This window comes from Macaca nemestrina, chromosome 16 (assembly GCF_043159975.1).
Source record: "Macaca nemestrina isolate mMacNem1 chromosome 16, mMacNem.hap1, whole genome shotgun sequence".
In the NCBI taxonomy this organism is placed as follows: Eukaryota; Metazoa; Chordata; class Mammalia; order Primates; family Cercopithecidae; genus Macaca; species Macaca nemestrina.
In genome coordinates this window covers 97,311,147-97,325,605 of record NC_092140.1, presented here as the reverse complement: position 1 = coordinate 97,325,605, position 14,459 = coordinate 97,311,147, and the positions used below count along the sequence as shown (strand labels likewise).

The window sequence follows — 14,459 nt, the reverse complement described above, 5'->3', positions numbered from 1 at the left end:
AACATCGATGCAAAATTTCTTTTTTTAAATCTCTTTATGACAGGAGGGCTATGTCTTCTAGGGAGCACGCTACCTGATAGAACATGCTGGATAATTCAGAAACATCCTGAGTTGCCATTCCACAGGCAACTGGACAGTCTTTAAATCTGTTGTGTGTTTGTTTGTTGAAATCTGTGACTCTCTTCTGATGCTGTGACTTCCTTTTCACTAGAGTAACTCAGCTTTTCTTGGAAATCCTTCATCCGTTGAACTCAGGGACAGGAGGGGATGCAGTCTCATCTGCCTGCTCAACCCTTGGTGAATCTGGGGTCTGCTGGTCTCTGAACACACAAGAAATATGCGTCTTTCCTCCCACTGATTCAGCTTCAAGTTCAGATGTCCTGTTATTTCAGCAAGAACATCCAATCTGTTGTGTTCCTAGGCATCCAGTACAGTGATCCTCTTAGATTCCTTAAATTTAAAATTTCAATTTAAACTGGGAAAATCACAAGGTAAATTTTTTTAATGAGTTTGTAGCTTTAATCTTTCATTAAAATCATCTAAACCTTCACACTTTGCTATAGTTTAATTATGTCATAAGAAAACAGTGGTTTTAAATTTTTAAATTTCTATTATAGTGATAAAAGGCTTATTACAAGAAATTGCAGTCCTCGGTCTGCCCACCCCTCCCATTTCAACTCCTACTCCCCAGAGACAACAGATTTCAAATGACTTCACTGATTCTTCTGATACCATTCTATGATGGTATCAATGATACCAGGTCTACCATTCTAAGAAGATGCTGTGTTTCTATCTTTTCTTTTCATCAATTTTGGATATTTATCATTACAGCAGTGGAAAATTCAGCTGTCTTACTGCATATTCTTACTAAACATATCCCTTTCTTCAGACTTCCAAAATTTGGGAAATTAGCAGTAACTATTTAACTGTGTGGGTCCACTTAAACATCTGCATTTTCTTCTGCCTCCACCACTCCTGAGACAGCAAGACCAACCCCTCTTCTTTCTCCTCCTCTTCCTCCTCAGCCTACTCAACGTGAAGATGACGAGGATGAAGACCTTTGTGATGATCCACTTCCATTTAAGAATAGTAAACATATTTTTTTCCCTTGGGGTTTTCTTAATAACATTTTCTTTTCCTCTAGCTTTACTTTATTGTAATAACACACATACAAAATATATGGTAATCAACCGTTTATGTTATCCATAAGGCTTCTGGTCAGCAGCAGGCTATTAATAGTTAAGTTTTGGGGGAATCAAAAGTTACTTGTGGATTTTCAACGGCACAGGGGTTGATGCCCGTAACTCCCACATTGTTCAAGGGTCAACCATATGTGATTATTTGTAATTTGTTGATATTCTTATTAGTGTACTATGATGATTGGTTTCTTTTGTCGTGAAACCTCCCCGCCACTGCAGTTAGTAAATGCCCTATGAGGCTTGTATTGCTAATTGCTGCCCAATAGCCATTTCATCTTCCTCATTGCTGGCTGAACGCTGATTTAGTTGTGATGTTCACCCCTTTGCCCCTTGATTCAGTAACTCCGGATAGTGCCAAGCCAGTCACCGGAGCCCCATCTCCTGCCCTGGGGGGAAGAACTTGCCGGGCTTGCCTCTGGAAGGTTTCTTTATCTTAGAGAGACAGACAAGGAAGAAACATCCTCTCTACAAACCCTGTGGATCACTTACTACATGCAAACATCCAAGCACGTCAGGACCATCAGTTTTTCTTGCTGGATCTGCTTTCCACCGCCTTCTGCCTTTCTGTTCCAGTCTGAACTGGTTCATCTCTGGACCTGACCACCCATTTCCTTTCAGTTTGTCTGTCCTGGCTTCCCTGTCTTCTTCATTTACATAATCATTTCACAGAAGCATATTCTTTAGAGGTTTGGGGAATATACATATATTTGAATTTTTGCATGTTTGCAAATGTATTTATTCTGTATTCACCCTTGATTTGATAGTTTGGCAAGATATAGAGTTCTAGGTGGAAATCATTTTTTCTTGTGGTGTTATCAGATACTTGCTTTTGCTGTTCAGAAATCTGTTGCCATTGTGATTCCTTTTATATGTGATTTATTTTAAGTCTTTTGAGGATTTAGGGCTTTCCATTTATTCCTAGGACACTGAAATTACTTGATGCTGTGCTTTGCATATTGCAACTTTTTTTTTTCTAGACTTTTGGTGGGCCGTTTTAATTGGGAGGCTTGTGTTTTTCAGTGTTGAGAATTTTCTTGTTTTGTTTCCCTGGTAATTTGCTTTTTGTTTTCTCGCTGCTGCTGCTTCTGCTGCTTCTTCTTCTTCTGCTTCTTCTCCTGCTCCTTCTGCTCCTTCTCCTGCTCCTTCTCCTGCTCCTTCTCCTGCTCCTTCTCCTGCTCCTTCTCCTCCTCCTTCTCCTCCTCCCCCTCCTCCTCCCCTCCCCCTCCCCCTCCCCCTCCTTTCTCCTTCTCCTCCTTTCTCCTTCTCCTCCTTTCTCCTTCTCCTCCTTTCTCCTTCTCCTCCTTCTCCGCGTATCTATTAGAATTTAGAGCTCCTAGGTTGATCCTCTAATTATTTTATCTTTTCTCTCTTAGTTTCTTTTTTTTTGGGGTGGGGGTTTCTAATTTCTGAGAGATTTCCTTGACTTTAATGCCTTCTTTGATTTTTACATTCTAATTGTCATATTTTTTGTTTCTCTAAGCACCTATTTATTCTGTCTCTATAGCACCCTATAGTTGTTTTATGGAGACTCTTATCCCTCTGAAAAAATTAATTAGAATTTTAAAATATTTTTTCCTGTCTTTCAAGTGGGGAATACACAATCTGTGCTACAGCCATATAATGGAATACTACTCAGCAATAAACAGGAACAAACTATTGATACATGTGACAATATGGATGAACCTTGAATGCAATATGTATTGTATACTACTACTATTAACTATAATAAATAACACCCAACTACTTTTATTAATGACATCAATAATATTAATAAAATAGTATAATAATATAATCTAGGTTTATCCATATTAAAAATGAAAGAAGCCAGAGTTGAAAGGCTACATGTTGTTTGGTTATATTGATATGACATTCTGGAAAAGACAAAACTATACGGATGGAGAATAGGTTGTATTTGCTAGTGGCTTGGGGAGAATAGCTGATTACAAAGCGATAACATGAGAGAAGTTTTTGGGGTTATCAACTGTTCTGTATCTTAACTGAGTTTATGGTTTCTCTGTGTATATGTCAAACCTTAGAGAACTATAAACCGAAAAGAATGAATATATTGTTGTGAATGAAAATATTTTAAAAAGGTTTTCTTATGTTTTCTGTATTTTTTAATGCCTTTTTCCATTTCAAGTCTTTTTTACATATTTGGTCATTTTTTGCTATTCATTCATATTTAAGAATCAGGCATTAAAAAGCTGATTGAAATCTAGGGTCACATATCATGTGTTGTATGCATTTGCTCTAGTAGATATTGAGAGTGTGGCGGATAAAAAGCTATAAAGGCCAGGCGCAGTGGCTCATGCCTGTAACCCCAACACTTTGGGAGGCCGAGACGGACAGATCACAAAGTCAGGAGTTTGAGACCAGCCTGGCCAATATGGTGAAACCCCATCTCTACTAAAATATTCAAAAATTAGCTTGGCATGGTGGCACGTGCCTGTAGTCCCGGCTACTCGAGAGGCTGAGGCAGGAGAATCGCTGGAACCCAGGAGGTGGAGGCTGCAGTGAGCTGAGATCGCACCACTGTACTCCAGCCTGGGCGACAGAGCAAGATTCTATCTAAAAAAAAAAAAAAAAAAAGCTGTAAAATGCTTACAGACACACACTCACACTTGCACACTTACAGTCACACACAGAATGCTTCTTGGGTTTTCCTCTTCTTTTTCTTCCCTCTTTTCCTCCAGCCTCCTTGGAACCAAAATCTGGCTTTTGGTGGGGAATGGAGTCTAGGGATGATTTGTCCAGCATTACTTTATTCTTTCCACATTAATCAGAGGACTTGCCATCTCAAGGGTCCCCCTTTCCTTGCCACTTTCCTCACACGTCCTTGGCCTACAGGGCTTTGGCCTTTTCTAGGCTAGGACCCCCTTCCTTCTTTCCTTTGGGGTTGAGAAGGCCACCACATGCGGACCGCACTCTCAGCCTGTCTGTATGCCTGGGAAGTTGTGTCCCACTGCTATGGGGAGGTTTTTTCCCTATTTACTTGCTCTGTCACAATCCCTTTTGACATCAGAGAGTGCTCCCATTGAGAGCTGAGAACTGTATTGATCAGAATTCCTGGTTTCTCCTCCCCCATCAGAGCTGTCCTCACACTTTAGTTAGAAAGAGCACCTAACAGTAGACTTGAAACAGATTTCTCTGGTCAGGAGAAGGGGAGTCAGTGTATAGCTATGCTAGTCCTAGCAGTCAGATGGTGGAGGACTGTCTGGGCTGCTGCTGCAGTCCTGGAGAGCTGCCCCTGGGAGAAGTGCCCCTGGGGTCAGGAGCCTCCCAGGAAGCTGTCAGGACCACCTGCCAGAGAGGACGCATTAGCATCGTTGCTCCCCTTCCCATGCCTAACACTTATGCATACATGTCGTACATGTAAGAGGATGTGACTGAATCACTTAACCGAATTGACTAATTAGCTTTTTAACTATTTTATTTAAGAGATAAGAAGCCTGAGACCTATGGAATTTCTTTGAGAGTCTTTGATTAAAATGGATTTGTTTGGGTATTTAACAGTGAATTTCTAAACTGATTTTTAAATATTTAAAACATGCCCATGAAAATTCATACTTACTCAGATTTGTGCTTTTGAGAATGTTTGATTTTTGTTGCATCGAGAAATTGTCTATTCTGATAATGAAGATGTATGAGGCCTCAACCCCATCCTGAAAATGCCAGCAAGACAGTTTTTCCCCCTTGCATTATAGATTGAGTGCTATTCAAACGCACATCAACATGCTGATCTTTTAAAAAGCACTCTTAAATTTTGTTGGGAATATAAATATCTTGTACTATTTTTCTTCGATCTTGGGTGAAATGTTGGAGGATTACTACAAGTTACCCAAAGCAATCTTATTCATTTATCTCAGTTGAACAGAAAAACCAGTCATTCTCCCCAGCATATTATCATTTATTTTTCCTTCATGTTTCTGGGCTGAGTTGGTTCCTAGCTGAGTAATATGGTTTTTCCTTTTTAATTTATTTTCATTTCCTTATCTCTTCCTTAAAGATATTCCAAGCCTGCTGATCCAAAATGCTTTGTTCATTACAAAGTCTAACTAATGAAAATATAGAGTCTTATGACGGGCCCTGGGACATGAAAGCGTATACCTTTCCATTTAGTTGGAGGGTTTTGCCCTCACCTGTGCAGTTTATTTAATTGCTTTCTGGTTGTTACAACTTTTTTTTTTTTTTTTTTTTTTTTTTGCTTGGGCTGCATCATGGTGTCACATATTCAGCTTCATCCTTCTAGAGATCTAGTTCACTTGACAGAAGAAAGATTATGAGCTTCTGATGAAAGATAAAAGAAATTCACCTTCAGGATAAAAAGGAATTTGAAGGAGCCCTGTGTAAAGCGACGTGGTGCAGGCTTTTGAGCTGTAAGTGAACCTCACTTCACTCCTGATGATGTTAGAATGATTTATTTCTTCCTTTCAGATAGCAAACCATCCCTGAGGTTTCTAGCCTGCAGTCCTGTAGATAAGGGTGGGTCATGTGCCACCTGCATCCATTCTGTGAGTCTAAGGTGTATGTAAGAGTCAAGGGCGTGCAGCTCAAGTGTGCCTCCTGCTCTGAAGTAAACCCATGTTTAGTGGGTTAGAAGCTCGGTGGAGAGTGGCCTAGCAGAAGAGCTTGAGTAACTGTCCATGCTGCCCTTTCAGTTTTCACCAACCCGACTCACCCCCACTCCCGGAAATCAGCTGCCCTCCCTGGAATTAGCTTTGCTCCCCACCTGCTCAGGTGGATTTTTGGATTCTCCAGCAGCTACTCAGTCCAGCCTGTCCACATTGCAGAGGAGAATAAGGCCATAGGATTTGTGGTAGGAAGGAAGAAGTGGAGAGGGTTTGTTGGGAATATTCATATAAGGTGTTTGTGGTTAGGAATTAGGAAGGGAATAAATTGGTGAAATATTACAGTGCTATATTAATACTCAGGCAGGTGACTACTTAGAAAGAGATATGCTAAAAGAGTGGGTCCAGGCCAGGCGCGGTGGCTCACGCCTGTAGTCCCAGCACTTTGGGAGGCCGAGGTGGGCGGATCACAAGGTCAGGAGATTGAGACCATCCTGGCTAACACAGTGAAACCCCTGTCTCCACTAAAAATACAAAAAATTAGCTGGGCGTGGTGGTGGGCACCTGTAGTCCCAGCTACTCGGGAGGCTGAGGCAGGAGAACGGCATCAACCCAGGAGGCGGAGGTTGCAGTGAGGAGAGATTGCGCCACTGCACTCCAGCCTGGGTGACAGAGCGAGACTCTGTCTCAAAAAAAAAAAAAAAAAAAAGAGTGCATGTCCAGCCTCAGTTGCATTCAGGTGCCAGGCAGCAGGTAGCAGAGGCTATGAAGCAACCAGGTGTGCGTTACTAGGTCAAGTAACCACTGCAGAAGGGGAAAGTGCATGCCCTGCAAACATACACTTGAATTCCATTTTAAAAAGCACCGTTGCCTACTCCTGTGACAAGACAACAAAAACCTTGTCTGATTCAGCTCTTGGGGTGCCAGTTGAAATGCCTATAGGAAAAGTACATCGTCTTTTCTGTAATTCAGGGTGTTTCCTTTTCTCTCCGTTTGGAGTCCGTGTCTCCTTTTTTCAGTCTTCTGTTAATGAACACAAGCACGTAACATTGGGATTGGAGCAGTTTGGATCTTACCGGTTATTTTTTAGATGGCATATTAATCTTCAATATGTTGGCTTTTCAAACCTGTCTCATGAAGTAATGGCAGAGAATTTATCACCAACTCTTGATGGTCAAAGCCAGTGTTCTTGTTGCCATTTGAAGCTGCCAGTGTTTTAAAGTAAATTTAAAAAAATTTCCTTCCTTCACCAGAAGAGAGAACGCTCAATTTTTCTGGTAAGCAGATAGGGTTGCAGATAATTGAAATCCATAGATCAGTCCCATGCTTTATTTTAGGTATTATTTTACCCTCTTTCCTTATGAAATCATTTTTTAGAGCGAACAGTGTTTGACAGATTTGAGTTTCCCAGTGGCTTCTTTTCTTTAGAACTTCACCACTGGGGCAATAACAAGGAACTAAAAAGGAAACGGGTAGCTGGAGTTAGAGGGGACATATGCCTCTGGCATCACCTACAAATCCTGTACTCAGACCTTGAATGATACAGCCCTTCCTTGTGTGCCAGTGGAGGGAGGTCAGCCTGATACTTTGTTAAACTAGCCACACACAGACATGCATATACGCCCACAGACACACACATACCTACATTGCGGAGAGACTCAAAGATCTCATTTCCCCACCCCTTCAATTGAGATTTCTGTCTTTTTCTTGCCATTACATGGTACTTTGTATTTCTGTTTAACAGCATATTTTATTATACCCTGTCTTGCTTTTATTAGTGATTAGCTATATGTATGTTCTATCCTTTTCCCTCAGGAGAGAGCAATTTCTTCAAGGATTAAGACCCTTCTTTTCTTTATCTTTCGTTTCCTATTGCTCCTTGCACTGTGTGTTTTAAGCCAGTAGATGCTCAGTAAATCAGGTCCATCTTAGAGCCGTTGCTTTGCTTTTCTCACCTCCCTAACCCAGGAGGCCTTGTTCCATGGAGATTGCAGTCTGTCAAGGGGAATAAGCAGCAGACTGAGGCTGAGGAGCCAGGCCCCACCCTGCTGTGACAGCGCCTACCTGTGCGACTTTGAGTAATTCACACAGTTACTCAAGACTGCCTTTTCCTCATTTATAAAACAAGAGGGCTGAACTAATTAATATCTGTTTCTTCTCACTTCTAACATTCAGTGATTAATATACTCTTAGCAAGACATGACCCAGAAAGCTAAATAAATTAGGAAAGATGTTATGATGACACCATACTCATTAATTCAACAGATAATTTATTGAGTGCCTACAATGTATGGAGTACTAGCCTAGTCACTGGGATCTGTGGTGAGCAGGGCTTACCCATCCTTACTTTCATGGAGCTTTCATTCTATTGGGAGAGGAAGACAATGAACCAATAAACAAACACATAAAATAGCTGTTAAAGACTGGGAAAGAAATGACAAAGGGCTGTGACTGAGGGTAGAGGAGGACCATCCAGGAAAGCCCTTCTGAGGAGGGACCCTTTAGGCCAAGACCTGAAATGTTAGAAGCGGGAGAGTCAGGCATGGAGCATGCACAGCTGTGTCAACAGCAAGGCAGAGGTGGCTAGAGCGAAGAGTGAGGGAAGTTTCACAGGGCCATGCAGGCCAGGGCAAGGCTGCCAGTGGGGATTTTGTAGCCAAAAATGACCTGATCTGATTAACCTGCCAAGATATTCGCCTGGCTACCATGTACAGGGAGAATGGCTCTTTAGAGAAGCAAGAGCGAAGTCCGGGAGCATGGTAGGATACGTGTGGCTTCCATGGGAGATGCATTCTGCATGGACTCTTCTTCCTCCATAGAAGGGAATAAACCACTGATGGACACAGTGCCCGGGGTGACTCCCAGGTGCACTGTGCTGGGGGAAAGAAGCTGGACCCAGTGGCCACCCACTTGCTGTAGGGTTACGTTTAAGCGACATTCTGGAAAAGCAACTGTGGAGGAACAGAAATCAGATCATTGGTTGCCATAGGTTGGAGGAATGTTTGGAGATGATAGAACCGTAATTGAGGTGGTGGTGTGTCTGGAATTGGTGGGTTCTTGGTCTCACTGACTTCAAGAATGAAGCCGCAGACCTCGCGGTGAGTGTTACGGTTCTTAAAGATGGTGTGTCCGGAGTTTGTTCCTTCAGACGTTCAGATGTGTCTGGAGCTTCTTCCTTCTGGTGGGTTCGTGGTCTGGCTGTCAGGAGTGAAGCTGCAGACCTTCGTGGTGAGTGTTACAGCTCTTAAAGGCAGCGTGTCTGGAGTTGTTCGTTCTTCTCGGTGGGTTCGTGGTCTCGCTGGCTTCAGGAGTGAAGCTGCAGACCTTTGCAGCGAGTGTCATAGCTCATAACAACAGCGTGGACCCAAAGAGTGAGCAGCAGCAAGATTTATTGCAAAGAGCGAAAGAACAAAGCTTCCACACTGTGGAAGGGGACCCAAGTGGGTTGCTGCTGGCTGGCTTGGGCAGACTGCTTTTATTCTCTTATCTGGCCCCACCCACATCCTACTGATTGGTCCATTTTACAGAGAGCTGATTGGTCCGTTTGACAGATTGCTGATTGGTGCGTTTACAATCCTTGAGCTAGACGCAGAGTCACAGAGTGCTAGTCCTCTTAAGTCTCCACTAGGTTAGCTAGATACAGCGTACCAATTGGTGGATTCACAAACCCTGAGCTAGACACAGAGTGCTGATTGGTGCACATACGATCCTCGGCTAGATATAAAAGTTCTCCAAGTCCCCATCCAGTTCAGGAGCCCGGTTGGCTTCACCCAGTGGATCCTGCACCAGGGCTGCTGGTGGAGCTGCCTGCCAGTCCTGAGTGGTGGGCGCCTGCACTCCTCAGTCCTTGGACTGTGGAGGGGACCAGGCGCCAGGGAGCCGGGGGCAGCGCCCATTGAGGAGGCTCAGGCTGCCTGGGAGCCCACTGCAGGGGAGGAGCTCAGACATGGCGGGCTGCAGGTCCCGAGCTCTGCCCCTGGGGAAGGCAGCTAAGGCCCAGGGAGAACTTGAGTGTGGCGCCAGTGGGCCGGCACTGCTGAGGGACCCAGCACAACCTCAACAGCTGCTGACCCAGGTGCTAAAACCCCTCACTGTCCTGGGATAGTGGTGCCAGCTGGCTGCTCCGTGTGTGGGGCCCGCCCAGCCCGCGCCCCTGCCCTCCGGAACTCACACCGGCAGCCCTGTTCCCACCTGCGCCTCTCCCTCCACACCTCCTCGCAAGCAGAGGGAGGAGGCTCTGGCCTCAGCCAGCTCAGAGAGGGGCTCCCATGGTGCGGTGGCGGGCTGAAGGCCTCCTCAAGCACCGCCAGAGTGGAAACTGAGGCCGGAGGCCGAGGAGACACTGAGAGTGAGGGCTGCTAGCACGTTGTCACCTCTCAGTGGGAGTTGCAAGACTGTATGCCAAAACTCACAAGACTGTACAGTAAAAATGGTGGTAACTGCATGTCAATTATACTTTAGTAAAAAGCGGAATAACATCCTGAGCAAGAAAAAGATGTTCCAGTTTGAATGATGGTCATTCAAATTAGGTGCTCTGGTCATTCCAATTAGGAAGAGTTTTTCAAGGAAAGGGATGGAGCAGGAAGTGGGGGAAATGGAGGGAGAGAATGAAGAGTGGCATGTTTTTCTCTTGAGGGTAGTAGGTATTTATTCAACAAATAATTCCAGAGTACTCATTCTGTGCCAGGCCCTGCTAGGCACTGGAGAAGTACTTGCAAATGAAACAGAAACCCTTGTTGGAGCTTAAGAGTTCTGGATGAAGATGCAAATGTGCATACCCGTTAACACAGGGATTCTGCCTTTAGGAATTTATCTGAAGGAAGTAAAGGGTGCCATAAAGTTGTGCATTCACTGATTTTCTGTGAAAAGTTATTTAACAAGGTAAAAATTGAAGACAACCTAAACTCTTAACAATAAGGGGAACTGGTGAATAGATTATAGTGTAGTTGATTATTACTTGGGAATATTCGATGATAAAGTTTTTACTACACGTATTTATATGGGAGGAAGAATATGACATGCACAGTGAAAAATTGGGGTTATAGAACTCATTCCATGTGTGTAAAAACAAAAAATCGAAAATACTACATTTTTACCTTTTTAAAAATATATCTAATGAAGATTAATTTCTTCTTTTTCTTCTTTAATTTTTTTATTTTTTATTTATTTATTTTTTTTAGATGGAGTCTCGCTCTGTCACCCAGGCTGGAGTGCAATGGCGCAATCTCAGCTCACTGCAACCTCCACCTCCTGGGTTCAAGCAATTCTCCTTCCTCAGCCTCCTGAGTAGCTGGGATTACAGGTGAGTGCCATCACGCCCAGCTAATTTTTGTATTTTTAGTAGAGATGGGGTTTCACCATGTTTGTCAGGCTGGTCTCGAACTCCTGACCTCGTGATTCACCCGCCTCAGCCTCACAAAGTGCTGAGATTACAGGTATGAGCCACCACGCCCGGCCGATTCATTTCTTTTATAATTGGCAATGTGAGTAGTTCCACTTTGGGAAAAAAGTCATCCAAGACAAAAACAAAACAAAATAAACATTAAGCACAATCGGCAAGGAATGAATGTCCTTTATTTTCTGGGTGAAATTCTCCCCTGGAAAGGACTTTTTTTTTTTTTTTTTTTTTTTTTTTTTAAGGGTATGCTTGAAATGCTTTTTGTTGGCAAATGTGAGTGAAACTTGTTTTGGAGAAACTTGCAGCATTTTGATTGGGGGAGATTTTAAATACCAATGAACATAATATTTTGTTTAAATATCACCTTGGTCTAAACTAGGAAAAACCGTTACCCCCTCTCCTGGTCCTCTGTAGAGGGAAATAGCAGCATTTCATTTATGTATATATTCTTTTTACTCTTTCTACTCATGGTAAAATAGAAATAAAATAGCCTCTGCTACCTCAATAAAAAAAGATATTCTGAACACCGTCCTGTTTATATATTAGAATAAAATGTGATATGCTGCCCATATTATGTACATAAGATAAGGACAGCAAAGCAGGCTCCAGAGAGCTATTATACTTTGTGTTATGTGACACCATAGATAGCTGCAGAGTCCCTGAATATATATTTTAACATCTCCCAAAGAATAATTCAATTTTTAACCATATCGTAAGGACACTGTACTTGTAAGGTTCATTTAGTCTGCAGAGCATCAAGTGTTAGATTATAATTGTGCCTGTTGAGAATAAACATAACCAACATTATGAAATAAGACCAAGAACCTGCATATTCCTAAGTAATTACAACTGCAGAAAACGTGGAGGTTTTATTACCAGGAGACTTGCAGATGAATACGTTGACTTGTACATAAATATGTAACGACATATACAATTGTCCTATTAACTGTGGCAAAACACTATAGGCACCAAATACATACCCAGTAGAGATGCCAACTAAAATTTGAAAACTAGGATTTTGAATTTTTTTGCATTGTTACATTTACTCTTGAATTTTGGGTTCATACTCTGTTCATTTTTCTGTATCCTAAAGTTCTACAGGATAATTGATTACATGGCATGATCTGTAGTTGGAGCTCCTTTGGCAAAGTTTTATGAAGTCAGATGAAATTGCATTTACATTCGGAGGCATGGTGGTTGAATGTATATATGAAAATTCACAACTGATAAAGCATTACACAGCAGTCCTGGCAGCCAAGGAGAGCTGTACAACAATACTTCTCAATCTTTCAAAACCCATGCGCCCTTTTAATAACTCAAAAATCCCCCAAATTTTCTTCAGTTTATTTTCAAAGTAAAGTATTATGACAAATATAAATCAAACTGATGATCAGAATATATTTTTCTGTCTACTCTTACTTGGATATTCTGATATAGCCCTCTTGGGAGGACGTCTAACCAGTTGCTCAGTTGGGAAGGGTGGCTTTACAATTTTCATCTTGAAAGATTGAAAAAAAAAAAAAAAAAAGGGACTCACATTGTAGTGAACATCTCACCTTTCTGAGCTGAAGTTAGGATGAGATTACCTCATCTGGAGTGCCTACCATGTGCAAAGTGCTGTCCCAGAAATTACATAGGAAACAGAAGTGCCTGTGCTATTAACCTTCAGCCTAGTGAGCTTATAATTTCATAAAGGGAATAAGACACATGTAATGACAATAATGAGTCACATATAACTGTAATAAAAAGACACACTTAACTATTTTAGATGGACATGGCTGTGATGAAAAAGCATGGTATGACCGTTCCAAAAGGAAAGATCTGTGAATTCAGGACACAGAGAGAAAATATCTAGTTCCACCTCTACCTTTTTGGTGGGGAAGGGAGGAGAGGAGATAATTTAGGAAAGGTTTCATGAAGGAAGTGGCCTTTTAGCTGGACTTCGATGCTTAGAGCATGGAGCTGTTGGGCAGGAGGACGATTTTACAGGGCAAATGTACTTTAAGTAGAAGAGTAAAGGGGATTAAATCTGGAAACATATATAGGCCCTGTGCTCATTGGACCTTGAATGTCAAGCTGAGAAGTGTCACTTTAGCCTGTCATTTGGCTGGGTCACTCAGGGTGATATTCTTGGATGGCACCGTGGTGGATCCAGTGAGTTTCCCTTCATTCAGGAATGCCTTTCTTTTTTTTTTTAAATTTATTTATTATTATTATACTTTAAGTTGTAGGGTACATGTGCATAACGTGCAGGTTTGTTACATATGTATACTTGTGCCATGTTGGTGTGCTGCACCCATCAACTCGTCATTTACATCAGGTATCACTCCCAATGCAATCCCTCCCCCCTCCCCCCTCCCCATGATAGGCCCCTGTGTGTGATGTTCCCCTTCCTGAGTCCAAGTGATCTCATTGTTCAGTTCCCACCTATGAGTGAGAACATGCGGTGTTTGGTTTTCTGTTCTTGTGATAGTTTGCTAAGAATGATGGTTTCCAGCTGCATCCATGTCCCTACAAAGGACACAAACCCAAAGGATTATAAATTATGCTGCTATAAAGATACATGCACACGTATGTTTATTGCAGCACTATTCACAATAGCAAAGACTTGGAATCAACCCAAATGTCCATCTGTGACAGATTGGATTAAGAAAATGTGGCACATATACACCATGGAATACTATGCAGGAATGCCTTTCATGCTGTATTGGACAAAAAAAACATGGGTCACTGGAAATCAAACCTAAAATGGATGAAGAAATTCTACATGAGTGTGTAGATGCTATCATTTCACTTCATGATTTCATGATTTAGAAATGTATGTGCATTTGGCCAGGCCCAGTGGCTCATGCCTGTAATCCCAGCATTTTGGGAGGCCAAGGCGGATGGATCACCTGAGGTCAGCCTGGCCACCATGGTGAAACCCCGTCTCTACTAAAATGCAAACATTAGCTGGGCATGGTGGCGTGTGCCTGTAATCCCAGCTACTCAGGAGGGTGAGGCTTGAGCCTGGGAGGCAGAGGTTACAGGGAGCTGAGATCGCACCACTGCACTCCAGCCTGGGTGATAGAGTGAGATTCTGTCTCCACCTCCCCCCACCACATCTGGCCCCGTGCCCCTGCACCAAAAAAAAAAAAAAAAAAAAAAAAAAAAAGAAATATATGTGTATTCACAAACCATTACCAGAGATTGTGAGCTCAGGAGAGCTGAAGATGTTCCTGATTATGAAAGATGGGCAGAGACAATTTTGTTTTTGAGCAAGGAGAGCATATGATGCTCTGGCTTCATGCTAGC

General features: G+C 42.5%; 1 protein-coding gene across 14 annotated transcripts in view; it reads left to right on the top strand.

Moving 5' to 3' along the window:
• Positions 1-14,459, top strand: part of LOC105490184 (microtubule associated scaffold protein 2) — a 626,066-nt gene that overhangs the window by 178,942 nt on the left and 432,665 nt on the right. For 4 of the 14 annotated variants that reach the window (XM_071081501.1, XM_011755573.3, XM_071081497.1 and 1 more), the window contains one exon: positions 5,435-5,575. The exons of 9 other annotated variants lie outside the window; for them this stretch is intronic. The gene's annotated coding sequence lies outside the window, so the exon portion shown is untranslated. Of the gene's footprint in view, positions 1-5,434; positions 5,576-10,947; positions 11,070-14,459 lie in introns of all 14 variants that reach the window. One more of the 14 variants, XM_071081500.1, reaches the window with a different exon arrangement.